Source organism: Phaseolus vulgaris, chromosome 7 (assembly GCF_051622355.1).
Source record: "Phaseolus vulgaris cultivar YP4 chromosome 7, ASM5162235v1, whole genome shotgun sequence".
Lineage (NCBI taxonomy): Eukaryota > Viridiplantae > Streptophyta > Magnoliopsida > Fabales > Fabaceae > Phaseolus > Phaseolus vulgaris.
The window spans coordinates 5,374,387-5,390,200 of NC_143504.1; the positions used below are offsets into that span (position 1 = coordinate 5,374,387).

General features: G+C 26.4%; 1 long non-coding RNA gene and 5 other non-coding genes across 6 annotated transcripts; 2 read left to right on the top strand and 4 right to left on the bottom strand.

The window, feature by feature from the left end:
- Positions 1-335: 335 nt before the first annotated feature.
- On the bottom strand, positions 336-408 carry TRNAF-GAA (transfer RNA phenylalanine (anticodon GAA)). The gene has a single exon. It is a non-coding gene; the product is annotated as a tRNA-Phe (tRNA).
- A 2,881-nt stretch (positions 409-3,289) lies between these two features.
- TRNAF-GAA (transfer RNA phenylalanine (anticodon GAA)) lies at positions 3,290-3,362 on the bottom strand. The gene has a single exon. It is a non-coding gene; the product is annotated as a tRNA-Phe (tRNA).
- Positions 3,363-5,594: 2,232 nt separating this feature from the next.
- On the bottom strand, positions 5,595-6,146 carry LOC137829610 (uncharacterized). The gene is made up of 2 exons (XR_011084043.2): positions 5,932-6,146; positions 5,595-5,838 (listed from the first exon to the last, which is right to left on the bottom strand). It is a non-coding gene; the product is annotated as an uncharacterized LOC137829610 (long non-coding RNA).
- A 1,015-nt stretch (positions 6,147-7,161) lies between these two features.
- On the top strand, positions 7,162-7,234 carry TRNAF-GAA (transfer RNA phenylalanine (anticodon GAA)). Its single transcript has one exon. It is a non-coding gene; the product is annotated as a tRNA-Phe (tRNA).
- A 2,294-nt stretch (positions 7,235-9,528) lies between these two features.
- On the bottom strand, positions 9,529-9,601 carry TRNAF-GAA (transfer RNA phenylalanine (anticodon GAA)). Its single transcript has one exon. It is a non-coding gene; the product is annotated as a tRNA-Phe (tRNA).
- A 4,533-nt stretch (positions 9,602-14,134) lies between these two features.
- TRNAF-GAA (transfer RNA phenylalanine (anticodon GAA)) lies at positions 14,135-14,207 on the top strand. Its single transcript has one exon. It is a non-coding gene; the product is annotated as a tRNA-Phe (tRNA).
- The last annotated feature ends 1,607 nt before the right edge of the window (positions 14,208-15,814 follow it).

Sequence of the window (15,814 nt, forward strand, 5' to 3'; positions counted from 1 at the left end):
AAAAATTTGCATTACAAAAATGAATCTATGAACATAAATGGTAACACATTGGAAAAAGGCTGTTGTAGAGAAATATAACTTTTTATTGAAATTTTTTAATAAAAAAGAAATTATAATACTTATAATATTATTTACTTAAAAGTCCAAGGAGTCAAATTAAAACAATACATTTCTATAAAAATAAAATAATTTATAACATCACAGTCACATGGCCATGTTCACTACAAATAAATAGTTACAAATAGGAAAAACATGATTGTACTCAGAAAAAAAAATCTAAAAATTGAAATTATATTTATCAGTTTATATATAAGTATAAAGCTTTTAAAAGATAATGCGGTGAACGTGGATCGAACACGCGACCTTCAGATCTTCAGTCTGACGCTCTCCCAACTGAGCTATCCCCGCAGATGAAAAAGTATTAACACAGTTTATTTAAGACCATAGTTAACTTCAGGAACTATGAATTAATAAAATATTTTTAACTCTTTCAGTTTTAACAACTTAAATATAATCTAATAATTCATATTTTTTTATAATAACAAAAATTCTCACTTATTGGTAAATTATTATTTTTAATTTATAAATTAAAATATGACATGATTTGATATAAATTAAATACTTTCTTTATAGAATAAGATTATACAAGACATGCATAAAATCAATCCATATAGTAAAAAACACACATCAAAACATATACAATATTAAAATTTTCATATTCTCCCATATAACAAAATCAATTAATTTTATTTTTTTTGCATACGTACTTTTTTAAGATTAGGAATCTTGAAGAAATTAACCACTGAATGTTAAAATGTTCATATTCTCGTATAACAAAATAATTTCAAAAGTGTTTATTTATACTTCTTTTATTAGATTAGGAACCTTCAAGAAATAAATTAAATAAATAAAAAACTAATTGTATTTTCTGGGGCTTTAATATAAGTGTCGGTAAGTAACTGGGATTTAAAAAAGCATTGTTACTTACATAAACTTCCAGGGTTTTCAATAAATAACCACGTTAAAAAACCCTTATTAAAAATAAAAACGTACTTCATAAAGTTATATTAAAGAAATATTAATTATTTGTGCATGTAAAATGGATTAAATTGTTTTTATAAATAAAGGTTTAAAAAATATAATAATCTTAACACATTAATCTTATCTTAAAATACTACCATAAACAATCTTTAATAAAGGTGACAATACAAAAAAAAAAAAAAAAAAAAAAACTAATTTTAAAAATAAAAATATAATTAAATTAAATATTATTTTAGAAATTAAAAAATTATTAATATTTAAAGTTATTTTTATTATTAATAAAATTTATAAATTATTCTCTAAATTTATAATTAACTAATTATTAATATTTTAATTACTAATTAATTTACATTCTAAACTTGGTACATGGCTTTGTGATTTACAGAGCCAATGAAGCTTATGCTTCAAGTGATAAAAATTACAACAGCTTTGACATAATTCTGTGTTTAGGCACTTCCATCAATTTAAATTTTCAGGATTGAACACAAAACAAAATCTATTACGGAATGTGGGTGTGGTGAAAGAAATATGGAACTATAGAAATAAAGGTAGCTTTAGGAATGAAATATTGGAGGGGGATAAAAATTTTGGTCTAGCACAATGGAAGATTGGGCTTAGATTACAAATATAACTAAAAAAAGTTAAGTTGAGTTTTCCTATCCCAACTTGGTTGGTGAATGTTTTGAAAAAATTGTTTAGAAAATGTATGAGATGTGAAATAAATTCTCATTAAGATAAATTTTAAATAATTTTATTAATTATCATATTAAAAATAATGAACTTTAAGTTTAACTCAACCTTATAGTACCGACTTTATAATATCTTAAAATATTAATATAAGAAAAAGTTAATACTTGCAAGAAAATTAAGTAATTAAAATCTATGACTACCTACCAGAATTGTTGAATTGTTTGGAATAAGTCTAACAAATACTCGCTAGAATAGACTCAACCTGACTCTTATATCAATTACAAAGTGAACTTTAAACCTAATTCAACCTCATAAAATTGACTCATGAGGTGAGGTTTGCACCCACTTATATACAATGAATTGTCCTCATCTCTAGTTGAGGTGGGATCTCCAACATTGATATTAGTTAAAATTATTTTTTTAATTTAAAAAATCAAAATATATGACGAAATATTTCAAAACATATAAAATAAAGTGAGTGTGTATATATATTAATTACATTATGTCTAAGTTGGTTCATCTAAACATATTATTTATTTCTTACTACAATGTGTTTATCTATATCGTATATTAAGCAAAACATATAAAGGATAAGTTAATGTAAATAATATAAGATATATAATGTAATATATAAATATTATAATTCAAACAACAAATAACATTTTCATTGTGTCAACCAAGATTATTAAAAAATTATAATATCATTATAATATGTGAATGCTTGAACAAATTCCGAACGAATTGTTTGCTTGAGTGATAAAATGATTGATTCCTTAAATTATATATGCATGTATCAACTAAACGTGTACGAGTTTAAATGCTCCAAAACACAAATAAATCCTTTAATTTAAAACATATTTTGATTATTTTTTGCTAAACATCAAACTTGTTTTAGTTTAAATCGTTTTTTCAATTTTTTGTTAAATAAAGACATTTAATATCAATATTACTAAGATTAAATATGACATAGGTTTTCGATTTCTAACAGTCACATAAGATTTCATGAATTACATGTAAGATAAATATTAAGTGAAAAACCAAATAATTGAATTACAATTTATAACTCTAGTTAACACACTTAAAATTTAAAAGTTAAAAACAACAACTCAAAGGTGAAAGTTGACAATATAGTTGATTAGCATGAAAATATTTGCTAAGTATAAAATTAAAATGTTAGATTAGCTAAGTTTCTTAAAGATTAATGAAGAGAAGACGCTAGAAAATGCTAAAAGAATCTATTTTGAAAAGGGAAGCTTATGTGGTAGACATTGAAAACGAAGTTAAAAAGCTTGGGATAATGGTGTGGTGGATTGCACTGTATGAATGATGATATGCTCGTGTTTTGGTATCTACATCTCAGTCTTGGGACTTGATGGAGGATGTGCAGCATCATAAGCCTTGAAATCTTCTTCTGTTAGTACTTTTTTTATTCATCGATATCGTCCACGCTGTCTTCTATATTTTTTTTCAGCAAAAAAAAAAAAAGAAATAGGAAAAAATGTTATTGAGATTATGCATTTCCCTTTCTTAAAAAGTAGATAATAAAAGTAAAGTAAAATGCGGTGAACGTGGATCGAACACGTGACCTTCAGATCTTCAGTCTGACGCTCTCCCAACTGAGCTATCCCCGCACATATTTTTTTTTGTCTTCATATTTTATTTATTCAATAAATATGTTTTACGTGAATTAAGTAAATATGACTTAGTAAAAATATAACTATATTTACAAAGTTATATATATCTTTTATTTTAAAAACTCAAATAAAATGTAATCATTTATTTTATTAATCTTAACTTTTTATAATATGCAAATGTTAAGTAGAGGGACACAATCGAATCACACTAATTCCATGGCAAATTTGATAGGATGCTATTTTAATAACTTTCTTTTATGAATTTCAAAATTTTATCAATTTAACAAGTTATAAAAAATATTATTGACATATTGAGATTTGATAATATACGTATACTGAAGCACTAGTGTGGTGTTCATACTATTTTATGTAGTTCTACATCTATTTCTTATGTTTATCAATATTAATGTCTAAAGAATGAAAACATTTATTTTCAGCTCACTAAAAATAATGTGTTTATTCTATGATAGAAAAATGGTAATCTATAAGAGAGCATAATCCTATAAATTTAGAGATAATAATTAATCTATATAAATTTAAATATAGTAGATTTTAACTTTGGTTAAACTTAAAAATTAGACTAAATATTATTTGTTGCATTACATGTAAAGTACTAATGTTTGTATATTTATTATTGAGGCAGTGATATAGGGTAGCATAAGGTTTCAAAAATCAGTGTCCTTCATTCTAATGAGCAGCGTCATGATTTTTTTTTCAAAAAATAAATAAAATAAAATAACGAGATACATTCCGACCCTTATACAAAATATTTTCTCCTAGTTTTAAATAGAACATAAAAACTTAATCTATTATGGTGAAGTGCAAACTCAGGGATTCAATATAATTTGTGCAGCACCTACCTTCCTTACAACACAACAACTGCAACAAACCTGCGTTATTTTAGGAAGCATCAACACTAGTGTGTATGCACTAATGCAAATACAACAAGACATATATGCCTTAACAAAATGCATACAAAACCACTTAAGTGGCAACAATTAATCTTTACGTGCCTCCTCCACCCTAGCTTTATCCACTTTCCAAGAATAGTAGTCTTACCATCATGTGAAACTTGATGTAACATCCAATAGTACTGATGCATCACATCCCTTCTACAAATGCTACCAGCTTCCTAAAAACAGGAAAGCACTTTCTTCTTTCAATACCTGCACCAAACGCAAAACCTTCCCCTTCCTAGGCTAAGAATCATATCAATTGTTTCCACATAACATTATAATTGCCCTACATATAAATACCATAAAAGCTACATATATTATAAACGGTATGCAATCCACACAACTCCAAAAAACATATTATTTTCCAACACCAAAATTATGTCATTTTCGGCTACACCAAAGGTTTCTTACACCCGAGCATCCTAGCATCAAATGATTACCTTAAAAATATGTGCATATATCAAGAAAACGTATACAAGTTTAAAATGCGCCATAACATAAATAAATCCTTTAATTTAAAACATACCGTCATCATTTTCTTATTAAGCACCAAAATTGTTTTAGTTTAAATTGATTTAAGTTTTCAGTTCTTTTTGAAAAGGACATTTAATACCAATATTGTTATTAAGATTAAGTATGACATATATAGCTTTTAGATTTCTAACATTCACGTAACATGTCATGAATTACATGTAGGATGAAAAATTAAGTCAAAAACCAAATAATCGAACTACAATTTACAACTCCTTGGACCACATGTAATTAAAAGAGAAAGGAGAACATGAAAATAAAAGAGAATAAAAAACTTAACCCAATCAAAATTTTATTCAAATTAAGTTAGGTGTTAAAAATGGTTAAAAAATTATAAATTTTAAAAAATAATAATTTTAAAGAAATGAATGAAATAATGTTAACTTTTATATATAAATTTGTTTAATTTAAAAAAAAAATACTATTATCATTGTTCATAATTTGAAACTTCATTGTGATCAATAAAACTTTATTGAAGTTACATCGTGTTTTTTCATCTCAGTTCTTAGGATATTTGAATTGTAAGAAGTTAGTAAGATTATATTCAATGGTATACTGAAACAAAGTTTATATATTTGAATTCTGAAAAGTTACTTTCATGTATTTTAAATAAATCGTTGATAGTGATCCATGATCTCAGGTCCCTGTCTTGGATAACGTATTGAAAGCAAAGCACAGTAGACAATTTTAGTAGTAGAATGTAAAGCATATGAAAGAGATGATGAAGAAGGAAAGATGAGAATAATGTGTAAAAGAATATGATAGTATTTTATAATGATTATGAGAAGAAGGGAGGGAAGGAGGAAAAGTGAAGTAAAACAGAATGGAGAAATTGATGAGAAAGCTTTGTGAGTAAATATGGTAATGTTCTTCATTGAAAAGCCTTCATTTAGATATTGTTGGGGGCTCTTAGGTTGATAGGGCGGTGACTCGTAAGTAGTCTTCTTTAGTTGGGACGGGATACTTTACTTCATCTTTTAGGCTATCTGTGACAAAGGCATAAGCACTTTTTAATATATAATTATGTACACATGGATAAATATTAGGTAATTAATAAGACCAAAAAGAAATGAAGTTACCCATATTGATTGGGTATTTGCAGGCTGCAGAACACCACACATTGCAGAATGATGTGGGGAAAAAGCAACCATGCCAACAATGAGTGAAGCAATCTTTTTGCAAATCGGTGTATTCCTCCGCCTCAACACCAACACCTGCAACCACAATAAGGCACACCAACAACAACACAATGTATTTCTTTCCCATTTTGTTGTTATTGGTTTCCTTTTCCTCCTTCCCTGTCTTTCTCTTCCACCTTCATTGCTATATATACCTCCTTAAGTGCCTCCTTCACCACAAATAATCTCACACTTTGACTCCTACAATTTTAGATTCTCCTACCAATTCCCCCTCCTAACCAAACAAATTATCATTTAACTAATTATATTGTTATATTCAGATAAATTAAAATATAGGATTTTCTATTCTTTCGTCTTTTTTTATCCATTCACAAATGTCACACTCCTCCTCGGCCTGTAGTGTTTGTTTCCAAAGACCCCAAATACCTATTATAGTAAACAATTTACATAACTACGATACGGTTCCGGTGTCTTATAAGAGTCCATTCTCAGAGACTAAAATCTTCATTCATATTATTGCCTTAACAAAATTCTATCATCTCTACTGCATCATGCTTCTTTGTTGTAAATTACCCAAATAGTTGCAAGCCATATCACTTTCCATTTCAAAACTTTTGTCCTTTCACAAATATTCTCATATCTTTGCTTGCATGGCAGCCTAATTCCTCACTCTAAGCATGGAGTAATGTAAAAAAGTATGTGAAGTATATATATGTAAAAAAGTTATGTGAAATAAAAAGATTAAATAAGTAGTTAAATCTTACAAAAAATTGATTTGCAGGATTCCATTCATAATTATTTATTACTGACCAGTAACCACCACTTTTGACTGTTACCAACTTTCAATTTCTTTTTCATAACCTATTGAATTGATAAAATTTAAATATCACAAAAGAACTTATTAAAATATCATGTTATCAAATTTGTCATTAAATTAGTGTCATTTGATTATGTTCTTTATATAGAATTACCCATAAAATTTTTTGATATTGTAAACATTTACGATTAATAAAATAAATGATTTCATTATTTTATTTTTAAAATAAAATTTATATATGTATAATTTTTTAAATAATTATATTTTACCAAGTCATATTTACAAAACTTAATTCACATATTGTGTAACGTTCTCTAGTGAAAATGTCGGCAACTACAGAAAAAAGTATATGTGCGGGGATAGCTCAGTTGGGAGAGCGTCAGACTGAAGATCTGAAGGTCGCGTGTTCGATCCACGCTCACCGCATTTTTTTTTCCCTAACATCTGATTATAAACTTTTTTTTTACTTATTTTTGGTGTCTTACTAAAATGTCATTATTCTCTCCTTCCTTTTTTATAATAAAGGCAATGCATCTCAATAACAATTTTTATCCCTTTAATTTGTGACCCATATATTAAGTTGAAACTTCGAAAATATCAACCTAATATTCTATAGTGCACTTTACATAAATCTATTCACAAATTTTATAGGGCTACATGTTTATATCAAATTCTACTAACATATAAATATTTATATTTGTCAACATTATATCTCTTGTACAAAATGTTAACGGTGGAAAAAGAAAACCTTTATTTAAATTAAGGTACATCAATCTCTAAGTATTTTACATATTTTTTAACATAATTAAATTAGATTTAAAGATAAATACTTACATTTCATTTGAATAAAAGTTTGACAAAAAAGGTGTTGAAATTATAAAATAAATTTTTAAATATTTTAAAAAATAGTGTGGGTCAACCCATTCTAAAAACACGGTTAATAAATAATAAACAAAAAAATCATTGCATTAGTTAAATTTTCTAATTATTTTAAAAGCATAGAGTATGGTCAAGTCCATTCTAAAAGTATATTACATAAAAAAAAAACAATTAAAACGACAATACGTATACCAACACAAATAAAATGCATTTTGTAATTATTTTAAGGCAAATTTTTTCACCATCTCCATACATTCTCTCTGCATCTCCATTTATTTTTAATTTTAACAATACCCTTTTTGTGTATGATGGAGAGTGTATGCATTATTCTTCATTTTCAAGTAGTGGTGATTGTTTATGGTGACTCATGGTGACTATATTTTTGTTTGTTTATTTATTTTTTTGAAGCCACGAAACCTAAATAAAAAAATCAATGTGATGCAAAAAATAGAGTACAAAACTCAAAAAACAATTATCTACACACGGGGAATGTCGAATATAATGAATCTTCTTGCTAACTCTCTCACGCACGCTCAAATGATGGAATTGCTCTCTAAAACACTACAATCAGAGCAGTTTTGCGGCTGGAAGGAAAGGGAGGTATGCGATTGGAAGAGAGTTATCGGGTGTGTAGTCATGATGTTAAACAATTTTGCTATCTTTCACTCTTTTGGCATACCGAATACTCGCATTGCTATAGTTTGATTTTCACAGAGAAAGTCGTAACATTGGTCCATGACTACTTCATCCTGAATATTTAGATCAAGTACCATGGATCAAATATTCGACAATAAGTATTGATACGAACTCTTATGATAGTAATTTTGTATGTGTTCACCATAATAGTCATTTTGTCATTTGATTTTTGCAACAATTTCTTGTGATGACGTGACTTGTACACGAGCAATAAATACGACATCATAAGTGACATCTTTACCACAATTGATGGAGGTGACACAATGTTGTAGGTTCGTATTCAACATAGTGAACTAAATCTAAATTACATCCATCATGGGGTCTTTCCTCTTTGATTTCCTAGATGACGATGTGTCACCAGATGGCTGAGAGGACGCAAATGGAGTATTACCCGTGGACGGTCAGTTGATTGAACATGCGGTACAGGTAAGCATTGAAGTTCGTGGCATGAAATTAAAAATAATAAAAATTAAAAATATATTTATATAAAAATTAAAAAAACAAAAACACATAAAATGAAAAAAATAAAAATAAACATATAATAATAATAATAATAAATGAAAAAACAGTAAACACATAGTAAAAGAAATATATAAATATATTTATAAAAATTAAAAACATTAAACACATAAAATAAAATAAAAACAATAAACACATAATAAAAAAATTAAAAACAGTAAAGAGATAATAAAAAAAATATAAATATATTTAAAAAGTAAAAATAATAATAAACACATAAAATAAAACTAAATAATAAACACATAATAATAAAAAATATAAAAAAATATAAATATATTTATAAAAATTAAAAACAATAACCACATAAAATAAAAAAAATAACAGTAAACACATAATAATAAAATATGTAAAATGAAAAAAAAAATATTATATATATATATATTTATAAAAATTAAAAACAGTAAACACATAAAGTAAAAAACTAAACAATAAATACATAAGAAGAAATTAAAACAATAAACACATAATAACAAAAAAATATAAATATATTTATAAAAATTAAAAACAATAAACACGTAATAATAAAAATTGTAAAAACATAATAAAAAATATAAATATATTTATTAAAATTAAAAACATGAAAAAACTACGTTTTTAAAATAATTAGAAAATTTAGTAAAAGAAAATGCGGTGAGCGTGGATCGAACACGCGACCTTCAGATCTTCAGTCTGACGCTCTCCCAACTGAGCTATCCCCGCATATATATATATTTTTACTGTAGTTACCTAAGATTTTACAAAAGAAGGTTATACAATATGTCAATTAAGTTTTGTAAATATGACTTGGTAAAATGAAATTATTTACAAAATTATACATATATAACACTCAGACTTTTTTATGGGTAACTCGAACTTTTTATGGGTCACTCTATATAAAAGAACATAATCAAATGACACTAATTTAATGACAAATTTGATAACATGATATTTTAATAAGTTATTTTGTGATATTTTAATTTTTTCAATTTAATAGGTTATGAAAAAAAAAACTTTAACACATTGAAAGTTGGTAACAGTCAAAAGTACTTTCTTTGTGTGTTGTAGGCTAAGCTTACACTTCTTCAAATAAATAATATAAAATATATTTTGAAGGTTAAACCCACGTTAATTTGTGGGCAACATGAAGGCTTAGCCTACGCTTATTTGTGGCCAACAGAAACTACTTTAAAAATGTGTGGACAACTTGAAAGCTATGCCCCCGCTAATATAATTTTGTGTGGGCAAGTCGCAGGTAAAATCCACAGTTTTTTATAAATTTTTAAACACCTTGTAGGCTAAGCCCACGCTTGACCTACGCAAAAAATACCTGTCAATATTTGTACGTCGAGTACATTAACTTCGAAATTCCTATTAACGTTATGCCCACGATAATGACCCTTTTGCGTAGGTTTTTTCATAGTTAGAGTCCGTTTTTTATCCACGATAATAAACTTTTTTTTTTTAGTGAGTGGTTACTAGTCAATAATAAATAATTATGAATGGAATCTTGCAAATCAAATTTTTTTTTTTTAGATAACTTTTTTTACATATGTATACTTCACATACTTTTTTACATTACTTCATGCTTAGAGTGAGGAATTAGGCTGCCATGCAATCAAAGATGTGAGAATATTTGTGAAAGGACAAAAGTTTTGAAGTGGAAAGTGATGTGGCTTGCAACTATTTGGGTAATTTACAACAAAGAAGCATATGCAGTAGAGATGGTAGAATTTTGTTAAGGTAATAATATGAATGAAGATTTTAGTCTCGGGGATCTGACAAGCTATGAAGCTTGGACACTACTCTTAAATGGCGTGTCGGTATCCTATACTTGTATCGGACACCGACACTCGTATAACACTTGTAGGACACGTATCCGTGAAGTGTCTAATTCAAAAAGTATTTGTTAGATTTATGACAATTTTAGTACGGTTCTAACACAACTTTAAAAAGAAAAAATACATTAATTTTCTAAAAATTCAAACTTTATTGTATAAATTGTTATTATGATTATAAAAATAAAAAACAAATTCTTGTGAATTAGTCATGAAAAACATATTTCTGCTCAAAAAATAATCTGGAACATACTTGTGCACATAAATCTTTATTGTCAATTTATATAATTCATAATTGTATAATAAATAGATCCGTGTTCCCATATCCTACATTTTAAAGATTTTACGTATTTATATATCCGTGTTCGTATCGTATTAGTGTCTGTGCTACATAGTTTGTAACACAATGGATCCGTGTCTTAGTTATGTAAAATGTTTAGTATAATAGGTGTTTCGGGTCTTTGGAAACAAACACTATATGCCGAGGAGGAGTGTGACATTTGTGACAAAACAATCAGATATAGTAATGGATAAAAAAAAAAGACGAAAGAATAGCAAATCCTATATTTTAATTTATCTGAATATAAGAATATAATTAATTAAATGATAATTTGTTTGGTTAGGAGGGGGAATTGGTAGGAGAATCTAAAATTGTAGGAGTCAAAGTGTGGGATTATTTGTGGTGAAGGAGGCACTTAAGGAGGTATATATAGCTGTGAAGGTGGAAGAGAAAGACAGGGAATGAGAAAAAAAAAAACCAATAACAACACAATGGGAAACAAATACATTGTGTTGTTGTTGGTGTGCCTTGTTGTGGCTGTAGGTGTTGCTGTTGAGGCGGAGGAATACACCGATTTGCAAAAGGATTGCTTCAGTAACTGCTGGCATGGTTGCTTTTTCCCCACATCATTCTGTAATGGGTGGTGTTCTGCAGCCTGCAAATACCCAATCAATATGGGTAACTTCATTCTCTTTTCTCTTATTAATTAACTAATTTTTGTCCATTGTATATAATTATATACTAAAAAGTGCTTATGCCTTTGTCATATATAGCCTAGAAGATGAAGTAAAGTATCCCGTCGCAACTAAGGAAGATTACTTACGAGTCACCGCCCTCTCGCCTAAGAGCCCCAGCAATATCTAAATGAAGGTTTTTCCATGAAGAACATTGCCATATTTACTCACAAAGCTTTCTCATCAATTTCTCCATTCTATTTTACTTCACTTTTCCTCCTTCCCTCCCTTCTTCCCATAATCATCATAAAATACTATCATATTCTTTTACATATTATTCTCATCTTTCCTTTTCCACCATCTCTTTCTTATACTTTACATTCTACTACTAAAATTGCCTACACTGTTTTGCTTTTAATACGTACAAATTTTGAAATAAATGAAAAGGTAAAAGATAATTTTTTTTTAAATTTTAATATTTACAATTGATTCATAAAAGCAACACAGTCTACAATCTCAAAAGTAAAATAATGTAAAAAAAAATTCTACAACTTAAAACTATTGTAATATTATAATATCACTCGTATTGAATTATAAAATTAAACCTAATAAAAAATTAAATAACATTATTCAATTATGATTCTTATTATAGTTATTTGTTTTAAAAAAATATTTGTTTAGTAATATATCTAATATATAAAAAATAATTATAATTAATAATAGTGAAATTATAATATAAAATATATATTAATTTAACCATAATTTAAATATTATGAATAGTGCATCAAACACAATAAATCACGAGACAATTCACTGTAATAATTTTGTAAAAAAAATGGCATCATAAAACCTCCGTTTAAATGACTTGTGGTAGAAATATATTTTAAAGAACATGATATAAGTTTAATTCAAGTTATTTCTACGAGTACGTAAATTTATTGTTGAGAATAAAATTTGAAATTATGAAGAATAATAATAGTGTTGTAAGTTAATATATATATATATATATATATATAAATGTTAAAATGATTCAACTTCGTCACTTTTGTACCATTGTTACTTTTCTGGAATTAATGTTAATAATTAATTTTTCAATATATTTTATTGGGATTTCAAACCCTCGTTAATTCCCTTTTTTTAGTATTTTTTTTTCTAATGCACATAAAATATGAAATAAATAAATAAAACAAAAGACAAATATTTTTTAAATTTTGACATTTATGACATTCAGAAATGGATACAATTTTAAAATAATTTAAACAACAAATACTACAACTAAACTATTTTAAAACTCTAAACCCTAAATTATTTTAACATTATACATTTGTATTAAGTCATCAAATTAGATAATGAAACATTAAATAACATTATTTAATTATATTCTTGATTATTTTATATTTTTTTATAAACACTTTCTTCATCACCTAATATATAGAAAAATAATCATAATTAATAACATTAAAATTATAATATAAAATATATATTAAATTAATCATATTACGAGTGATGAAATCTACTATAGTGATAGTTTTGTGAAAAATAATATATCATATAACCTTCATTAATTGACTCGTGATAGAAACCTATTTTAGAACATACAAATTAATTAAAATAGTGAAATTAAATAATATGTAAAATACCTAAATTTTTTTTATTACTGCTTATAGGTTGAATAATTAACTTTAAAATCACTTAAAAAATCATTTTTTAAACCATATGCTACTCCAAATCACTGCCTCAATAACATATATACAAACATTATTAGTACTTTACATGTAATGCAACAAATAATGCTTACTCTAATTTTAAGTTTAATCAAAATTAAAACTATATTTAAATTTATATAGATTAATTATTATCTCTAAATTTATAGGATTATGCTCTCTTGTATATTACCATATTTCTATTCTAGAATAAACATATTCTGCTATTTTTTTCTTTTTTTATTGATGTCTTGAATACCTGGTTTGTATGATGATGGTCTTTTGATATTCGTTTTTAAGTGTATGTTTTTAGGTGGTTTTTCTGGATCCAGTCAGGTGTGTTTTTTTTTCTCTATAGTTGCCTGTGGGAGCGTCTTTTTGATGAGTGAGACTTAGAGTTATTTTTATGTATACGGGTTAGATCATCCTTAAAGTGGTTCACATCTATTATTTTTTATTATAAAAAAATAAAAAAAGTTATTAAAATAAATTTGCTATGAAATTAGTGTTATTCAATTGTGTCCCTCTACTTAACGTGTGCATATTATAAAATGTTAAGATTAATAGAATAAATGATTACATTTTATTTGAGTTTTTTTTTTAAAAAAAAATAAATAAATAAATAAAAATAAATATATATATATATATATAACTTTATAAATAGTTATACTTTTACTAAGTCATATTTACTAAACTTAATTTACATATTGTGTGAACATCTTTGGTGACTACAGTAACTGTGCAAATAAAGAGAAATATCAGCGGGGATAGCTCAGTTGGGAGAGCGTCAGACTGAAGATCTGAAGGTCGCGTGTTCGATCCACGCTCACCGCATTTTTTTTTCATTTTATTATTTATTTTTCTTTTCTTTTTATTATCTATTTTTAAGAAAGGGAATGCATAGTCTCAATAACATTTTTTATCCGTTTATTTTGTGTTCAATATGTTAATTTGAAACTTGGAAGATATGAAGCTAATATTCTATATTGCACTTTACAAGATATTTGGTTTCTTGTTTTTACATGGGTTTGTACTCTTTTATTGTAATTTTTTTCATATATGAATAAATAGTTAATTTGGAATTTTTTTGCATTAAAATTAGGACACATGGTTGCAAGAATCCCAAATTATAGCAAGAAACCATGAATTGTCTGTGGTTGAGGAGTAATGTATCTAGCTATATATACCTCCAAAACCAGGAAAGGGAAGAAGGGAAGAAAAAAGCACAGTAAGAGATTTGAAAAAGAAAGGAAAAAAATGAAGAAACACGTTGCATTGGTGTTGGTGTGGGTTGTGGTGGGTGTATGTGTTGAGGCAATGACCTTAGAAGAAAGACGAGATGACTGCAACAATTATTGTAACCGTGCTTGCATGTTCCCCTCCAAATTCTGCAAATGGTGGTGCGGTGCCCGCTGCCAAAACCCAATATTATGGGGTAAGTGAATATTCTTACATTTTCTAAAGGCAAAATATTACAACACCTATTTCTTTTTTTTTTAATAGTGATATAACCCAATTGACTCATAATTAATTTAATTTTGTTGTTTGCTGAAAAAAAAAATACAGAAGAAAACGCTATAAAAAATATAGAAGACAGCGTGGACGGTGATGTATCAAAAAAGTACCCTATACCAACAGAAGAAAATTTCAAGGCTTATGAGGCTGCACATCCTCCACCAAGTCCCAAGATTGAGATGTAAATATAATCCCAAGCTTTTTAACTTCGTTTTCAATGTCTTCCTCATAAGCTTCCCTTTTCAAAATAGATTCTTTTAGCATTTTCTAGCGTCTTCTCTTCATTATGCTTTTAAAAACTTAGCTAATCTAACATTTTAATTTTATATTTAGCAAAATTTTTCATGCTAATAAACTATATTCTCAACTTTCACTTTAGAGTTGTTTTTTTTTAAATTTTAGGTTTGTTAATTAGGGTTATACATTGTAATTCAATTATTTGGTTTCTCTCTTAATATTTTATCTTACATGTAATTCATGAAACCTTATGTAATTGTTAGAAATCTAACAGCTATGTCATACTTAATCTTAATAATATTGATATTAAATGTCCTTATTTAAAAAAAATTAAAAACTGAAATCGATTTAAACTAAAACAAGTTTGATGTTTAGCAAAAAAGTATTATTTTATTTTTCTATTTTTCTTAAATTTATGTTTTACTAAATTCTATATATATATAAATTATTATTCTTGTTATAAAGATTTTAATTAAACATAAAACTATAAAAACTGAATTCTTAATTTTTTTCTTATATTTTTAGTTTTTAAAATAAATAAATAATTTTAATAAAAATACATTTTTTTTTCTTAAAAAAAATCACAATAGCAAAAGGAAATTCAGATCCTGAAAAATCAAACTCTAGCTGTTTTTGGTAACACTAACACACATAAAACGCGAGAATTCGAGTATGTAGAGACACCTAGC